This window comes from Dioscorea cayenensis, chromosome 15 (assembly GCF_009730915.1).
Source record: "Dioscorea cayenensis subsp. rotundata cultivar TDr96_F1 chromosome 15, TDr96_F1_v2_PseudoChromosome.rev07_lg8_w22 25.fasta, whole genome shotgun sequence".
NCBI classification, from domain to species: domain Eukaryota; kingdom Viridiplantae; phylum Streptophyta; class Magnoliopsida; order Dioscoreales; family Dioscoreaceae; genus Dioscorea; species Dioscorea cayenensis.
Genome location: NC_052485.1, coordinates 23,276,272 through 23,284,475, shown reverse-complemented (window position 1 = coordinate 23,284,475; position 8,204 = coordinate 23,276,272). Strand labels below are relative to the sequence as shown.

Genomic DNA, 8,204 nt, shown 5'->3' with positions numbered 1-8,204 from the left:
CAAAAATATATAATCCAAAGATCACAAAAGGAGTTAGGAAGTCTCTTGAAATTGAATATGTGCCTAATGCGATTCCATATTTGCCTAGAGGATCAAATTAAAGGAAAGGAAGAGATTCTGAACATACTCTATTGCAGAGAAGCATAGCAAACAAGTAGCCGTCGGCATCCTGTTACATATCTTCTTAGCAAGGTTGCTCATTGTGGGGATCTTATTATCTCAGGCTAGCTAACCAAGTGAAGATATTGATTTTCATCAAAGGATGTTTATTTCCATGTCGTCTATGGGCCTATGCTCGTTGCTAGCCTCAAAAACCGGCACCTGGTACCATACCCCTGAAGAATATTGGTAGGGGATTTTAGAAATTATCCCCTCCCAAATGTAATACCAAATGCAGTTCCAAAGACTTTAAGGCTCATATATCGAATTTTAGCATGAGTAGTGTATCTTGAGAAGACGTATACCTCACTTAGATTTCCATTAACCCCTATGACTGATTGAATAAAAAAATATATATTTTTATAAAACTTGCAACTATAATACATAGGTAACCACAATCATTGATATTATATAAAAACTAAAAAACTAATATTAGTAAAGTGATTTAATATATAACTGAAAATAGCTAGTATGAAGATGGTCGATAAAACAAATATTCAATAAATAAAATCTGGAAAAATACATTGCTACCAACTCATCTTCTGTCTTGGGCTTTCTTGTTTGACTGGATTTCTTACCATAGATCTCTCCCTTTTTTGTTTAACCTTTGGCTAATAAGCAAAAATAAATATTAAAAATTAATAACAAATAATACTCCAACTAATAATTAATATTTATTCATAAATGAGAAAATACACATAGAACAAGGAAAGACTCCTTTATTCATAAATAATACTCCTTTGTTAAAAATATAATTTCTTTTGTACCATATATACTATTAAGGCAAGATTTTGCAAACCATTTTTAAACATCAAGTTTTACTAGGAAAATTAAAATAAAATAAATATGAACTCATAAAGCTTTTTAATTAAAAATTATGGACTTGGTTTTTACTCCGCAGTTTCTTTGCTCTTCCTTGGAGTCTCATCACCTGTGAAATGTGAGACTTCCATGGTTTTAACCCAATTGCAAAATATGATATGCAATTTGAGCTTTATTTGCAGTGTATGAAAAAATTATAATCTAATGTCGATGAAACCAACTCTAAATAGTCCAATAACTAATAACCTCTAACAAAACTAACTCAAATGGCTTGGACTGTTATATAATGAAGTCAAACTAACTTAAACTATGCTAAGCTTGCCTCAAGCAGTTTGAACTGGGTTGAACCAACAACTAATGGTTACGGTGTTATAGCAGAAGGTACAATAAAATTTAACCCGAATTTAAACTCATAAGCGAGCATTCCAATTCTCCTTTCAAGTTTTCAAAATGTAATGCCTACAATGAGTTTAGATACTTTAAGTAGGCACATATGCAAGCTCGAGTAATACCTGAATTTTCAAGACCCATAGGCACAAATTAATTGCACCACAAATTATCTGGCATTTATTTAAATCATATGGTTCTTGCTATATGAAAACTAGATTCATATATAGAGCCACTACATATTAAAAATTTTCAGAAACATTGAGATCGAGTAGTCCTTAATTTATTGCATCCATTCAAAACTCATCTAAATTTCTACATGTTTGCTTGCTGTTCAAACACACTTATTTAACCATGTATAAATATTTTTCTTATGTATATAATGCAATTTTGTGCATGGGAATGTAATTAGAAGAATGATGAACAATTTTCTTGTTTAGCACAGATCTAATTGAGCCTCAAGTCCAAATTATAGGCCAGTCAGAGTCATCAGTAGCTTATAAACCATGATTTTTTTTTATTATTTTTTTTTGGGTAATATACTAATATTTGAAAAAGTTAAATTTTATCCAGTACTATATAGTATATATACCCCCAACCCGAGAAACCTCTTTGATCATCACTCAGTTCTCAGCTGAAACCCAAGAAGCCTCACTAATCGAAACTCAAGAAGCTGTACAACGATGGTGTCTCCCACAGCGCCAGCACAAGAATCCCCACAAACAACGGTTGAATCCACTGCAACACTTGAAGCCCTGACGACAATGGTGGAGTGGAGTCCCCCACAGCGCCGGCACAAGAATCCCCACCATTACCAACGACGGTTGAGCCTCCACCAGGCCCAGGGCCTGTTCTTGGTGACATTGCAGTAGATGCAGCGGTGGGTGGTATTATTGGGAACGCGGTAGCTGAAGAGATAATTCATTGGCACCGCACCAAGAAAAATTATCGTGTTCGTCATCTTCGTAGCATGCCACGCTAAGCTTTTCAAGTGAGAGCGACGATCCTTGATCAAACTAATGGCTGAGTTTTTTTTTTTTTTGAGGGAAAGAGCTCTTAGAGCTATTTTATTAATAAAAAATAAACAGTCTACAAAACAGTCAGAAATACAGAGGAATACAAAACAAAAGAAAAACCAGAAAACAAGAAAGACAGAACAAACCAACCTGACTAAAAAGATACATAATAAGACTTAAAAAACAAAACCTGAAAATCTAAGAGATTTCATAAGCCAATTGGGGAGCTCTCTGCCATGGTGGAAGAGAGACACTAATGGCTGAGTTGTTTAAAGAGTTGAAAGAACTATGTAAAGCAGAGCGAAAAAAAGGAAATTGTTACCACTTCTTTTCGACCGGGTTGCTAGAGCGATAGCTGCTCGCATCCTATACTACTACTGGTTTTTTCAGAGGCGACAGAGCACTTGATTGAATACAGGTTTGGTTAATGGCTTCTTTCCGTTTTCAGATTAAATTTTTTTGTTTAGCATCTAAACAACATCTAACATTTCTCATAATGGCTGTGGCTTTCTCTAGGGAACAATCGGTGCTTGAAGGTGGTGACTTCTGATGATAGTGACAAGATGAATAACTACGAGGTATTTCTTAGATTGATTCATACATAGTTGACCATATCAGGAACATACAAATCTTGAATGTGTTTCTGCTTCAGAACCCTATGTACATATATGCAATCATTTTTGTTAAACCATACAATTGAGACAACAAATACAAACATTGGACAAAACATTTTACATTCTCAACCAATTCCTTATCAGACTGTGTATTCTCTTGTTCAGTAAAAACCATAGAGCATTCATCACTGCTGGTTGTGACTCTTTACAAGTTCTAGCAAGTTCAGGTGCAAGAAAACTGAAAGTTCCAACCACATTAATGATGTGAGGAGCAGAACCATGATCATATAATTTAGATAGGTCCAAAATCACTTAACTTCCCATTCATATCACTGTCAAGCAACACATTGCTGGCCTTAATGTCCCTATGAGTCACAACTTAGTCCCAGTCTTAGTGCAAATACTGGAGACCAGAGGCCACACCCTTGATTATGTGAAATCTCCTATCCCAATTAAGAGTTTGTTTGCCTTCACCGAATAGAAAACTATCAAGGCTCCTGTTTGGCGTGTACTCATAGACTAAGAGTAGTTCTTCATTGGCGTTAAGGAGAGTAATCAAGCCAGTGAGCTTAAGTCCTTATCCACTTTTTCCCTAAGGTGTCTAACCTCTTCCTTGTCCTTTTGCTTTTTGATCCTGCAACGAAGTCATGAATAAAGCCATCAGCTAATAACCCTAGAATTACAATATTGATGCATTTACTTTGAAGTTCTTACAGCAGATTACAAGCAGTAAATAATAAGGTGCAGTAGCAACCATTTTATCTTTCACTAACAAGAAGCTCATGAACTTAAATTCAGTGCAAGGTTTATAAGCCATCTAGATAGATAGGAATGCAAAATGAGGGTCATTAGTTTTATCACTTAAGAATAGGCTTCCTTGTCAGAAAAGCATTGAAGTAAATTATGGTAAACAATTTATCAATAGAGTAAGTTACTGAATTATCTAGGCAGTGAGTCTTACTGATTTGCAGGCCTGAACTACTTCTGCATCTAACCTATTACCCAGGAATGAGCATAATCCATCAAGTTTTTCAGGACTTCAATAGCGTAAGGCAGTGTCTCTAGTTTTGAAAGAAGCTTCCCAGCAACATTGGCCTTCTGATTATCTGATTTTTTTCCCCTTTACTTTCATGCCGTTCGCATCATTGTCATTCAACTCCATTTCTTCAAGTTCAGCTTCATCATTTGTGCCCAGATCATCATCATCATCCACAAGCATCCTTTTTCTTATGTTCTTCCTAAGAATTATGAGTAAAAATTAGACAGGGAATCCAATCATCACGAAGTTTAAGGGCATGTAAATAATGTACCATAGCTATGATTTATTTGACAAAGAAAAATATTGACATCACATCATTATCAATTTGAAAAGTGTTTTCAACAAAACCTCTAACAATTCAAGCCTTTTTTCCTTCTAGTGCTATTTCCTTAAGTTTTTGTCCGGTCAGACAGCCGAACACAAATATCATGCAGCATCTCTTAGACAAGTTTGTCATATGCATCAGGTTGTTACTGCAAGCAAAAATCAATGCATTGAAATGAAATTCACAGTATAGACATAAGATGATTTTAGCCTTTTGATTTTAAAAAACTCGAAAGAAGCTTTAGAGATAAAAATGGAAGAAGATCAACAAGGCACAGTATTAACTTCAAAGAAAGAAAAATGATATTAGCTTCCAAAGGCAGAACACCAGCTGCTAAAAGAAACATTTTGCAGCAGTGATGAAACTTGGAGATGGTTCAGTAAAGGTAGTGGACCACCAGACCTCAATAAGCAATTAAATTTTATCACCAAACATGCACAGAACTCAAAAGAAAAAGCATGCTTTCAATGCACTTACAGCTAAATTCTAAAAGTAAACTGTCTAATACATAGCAATCCCATTTTTTACCTTCTTAAACAATTCCTTATCCACTGTAGTTTTTTATTCTTTGCTAGTTTTCCCTGTGAGGTTCTTGTTTAATAGAGCCTTTAGAGCATTCATCTTACTCAGTTGGGTTAAGGAATGTAATGCTTCTGATTGAGCCAATGACCTGAAGTCCTCATCCAATTTTTCCATAAGGTGTCTATCCACTTCTTTGTCCTTTGCTTTTTGATCCTGCAACAAAGTCATGAATAAATCCATCAAGTAATCAACCCTAGAATGAAAAATATTGATGCTTTTACATTAACAAGAAGCTCATGAACTTGAATGCAAAATGAGCTTCATATTTACTCAAGGTTTATAAATCATATCAATCATGAGCTTCTTATTAAAGTCCTTTTTAATATTTACTCTTTTGAATAATCTCCATCATGACCTGTTTCTTGGTTTTATGGGTCTACATTCAAATAATTACAACATCAAACAACAATTTCACAGACAGAACTTTGAATGGTTGGTAATTGAATAAATGGATAAACAATGAAAATGATTGCTCAAAAACCAAAACATATATACATTCTCATTTCCATTCTGGGAGCTAGTTTCTAATCAGTCATTCATATCACGTGACAGTAAATGTTTTGAGGAGTCTGCAACATCTGTGAAATACATAACAAAATAATACAAGTTCGGAACTGGGTGAGTTATCACTAAGGTGAAGTTCTAATTACTGCCCACATAAAGATGTGCAATGCAAAAATCACCCAATAATTACACACGACACATTGAACAGGCATGGATTATTATCAAATTATAAATGGTAAAACATCCTGTAAAGTTGATTTATACCTGATAATCACTATCAACGATACTTTCCAATAAAATGGTCAACCTACTGTTTGGACTTGTGAATACTGGGCATTCACAACTGGATGCTCGTCATTGAGACATAACCACAAAAAATATTGGACAAGGGACATCAAATTTCAAAATGTCATGTTAGTCAAAAGCTTAGAGGAGTTCAAACAAAAAAGTTGAATCAAACTATATAATGTAAAGCTCGGCAATGGATCACAGGTAATCATAGAGATACTCACTGAAAAGCAGAACATTAGATTTCATACACCAAAATCCAAATAATTTCATGCTTTAGAGAAAACTTCTAGAGTTCAAATTGGTTGAGTGAGAATACAAACTTGAGAGCTATATGTACTCCTCAGCTTCATCCTCATCATCTAGAGAAATATTGTCCTCAAAATCTTCCTTCGCTGTTAACTGACGAAGTTCAATAAAAATGACAATCATTAGGAATCAAACAGTAATGCACGCAGCTAATAAGGAAAGATAAACTTGTAGAATGGCAAGGCTTTGAGATGATGAAAAAGTCCTGAAAGAACTGAATCTAAATAGGCACTTGATACGAAGGGAAAAGGAACCCACCTGCCCTTGGGGTTGCATGCGGAGGATAGCCTTGTCAAACTCTTGAAGTGTGTCATCCTTCTCTCCGATTCTCCTATCAATGAACTTCAACGACTTGCCACTCTATACTCCTTCAATAGTGACTTATTCCTCTATTTTCCAAATACAAGCACAGAAATAGCCAGAATTATCATAAGTTTTAACCTAATATAGATCTAAAAACCCAAAAAGCACCCTTTTTTTCAAGCTCAAACTTGATTAAAATCAAATTTCTAAATTTCTACACAAACACGAAGGTCTTCGTTCTCAATTACTTTAAAATCAAAACAAAAACCAATTAAAAATGAGAAAAATAAAATCCTTAATCTCCATCTCCAAACCAAAACTAAATCTTTAGAGAAAAAAACAAAAACAAAAAGTAGAAAAAAATCAACACGAAGATCAGACCAAAATGGAAAAAATAAGACACCTTGTCAATGGCTTGAGATCGAGGGCGCCCAACGCGGCGTTCCTCACCCTTACATGGCGGCAGCCGGAGGACCATTTACACCCCGCTTCTTTCCCTTCTTCTTGGAGGGGAGCTGAGGGATTGGCTTTGTCACCATCGAATGTTCTCTGAGTCAGAATCCGCAACCAAATCGGAGCCGGAGAAGAAATCACAGCCAGAAAACAACAATTTCAGGGTAGGAAAAGGAGGAGATGGGCCGCCGGCGAGAAGAGGAGGGGTTTGAGCTTTTATATCGACGCGGGAGAATAGGGTTTAGTAGGAGCAGAAACCGGGTCTAAAGAACTAACGGATCTGAATCCACACCCGATAATACAGAGGAAAATCAATTTTGTTAAAAAAAAAAATTTAAATTCATTCAAACTTCAAAATATGAAAATAACCATCTCCATAAAAAATAATAATATTAATAGTAACTCATTTTTTTAAAATTAAAAAATGGGGGTTCTCCCTCTGACCGTAATGGGTAAGGATTGTGACAAATCTACATCTATCAAAAATAATAATAATAGTTAAGTACTAAGATGTTATGCTTTCTAGTCCTGTACTGTATGTAGAAGCGCTGTATTTGGATTTATAATTAGAATTATCCAATCCTTTTGTGGCATGCTGTTGTTTCCTTAGGAAATGGTGGAGAAAGAATTCTGTTTCGGTTAATTCTGAAATGTTAGAAAAATAAATAAATAAAATGTTAATGAACTAATTAAAATTATATATATATACCTAGGAGCTGATTGGATTCTCACCAATGAAATGTGAAGGATTAGACGAGTCCCAGGTTTAAGCAAAGAGATAACTCCCATTAATTAATTGTATTTCATTCAATTGTGCCTGCTGGCACATTTAGTAAGGACTGGGTTAAAAATAAAACTGATTTATCCTTTCCAATTCAGTGATACTACCGTTCATTCATTGGCAGTTTGGCACAAACCTGGTTGCCTGAATCTTCTTGACATCTTTAGAGATTCATACATTCAACGAACATAATCCAAATACTTAATGCCTTTCAAAAACAGGAGACTAGTTCTCTATATAAAAAAGGCAACCTTGCTCTGGGCTACGCCATCACTATCAATAGCGTCAGTGAGTCCAAGTATCTAGTAAGAGAAGAGACCTAACTACACAATTTTTCATTCTTTTCAACTTCAGATATCATGGCCATGCTAGAGTGTGCAGTTAGCTAGTTTTGCATGATTGTGTACATGATGCAAATGCCTATAAATGTTTTGTTCTGCTTGCAAAGCATGTATATGTATCATCATCATTATCATCATCATCATCATATTTCATAGTGTCAATTTGTTCCGTTATTACCTTTGGATTAATTTGCTTGACAAGCAAATCATCAAACATTAACTCTACTCTTAATGTGATAGACTGCCTATCACCAGGTTAAGGACAGGAAGAACTCAACAGA

General features: G+C 35.0%; 1 long non-coding RNA gene across 1 annotated transcript; it reads right to left on the bottom strand.

Annotated features, from left to right (window-relative positions):
- Positions 1-3,007: 3,007 nt before the first annotated feature.
- Positions 3,008-6,044, bottom strand: LOC120277500. Its single transcript, XR_005541515.1, has 4 exons — positions 5,713-6,044; positions 4,891-5,097; positions 3,960-4,236; positions 3,008-3,632 (listed from the first exon to the last, which is right to left on the bottom strand). It is a non-coding gene; the product is annotated as an uncharacterized LOC120277500 (long non-coding RNA).
- Positions 6,045-8,204: the final 2,160 nt, after the last annotated feature.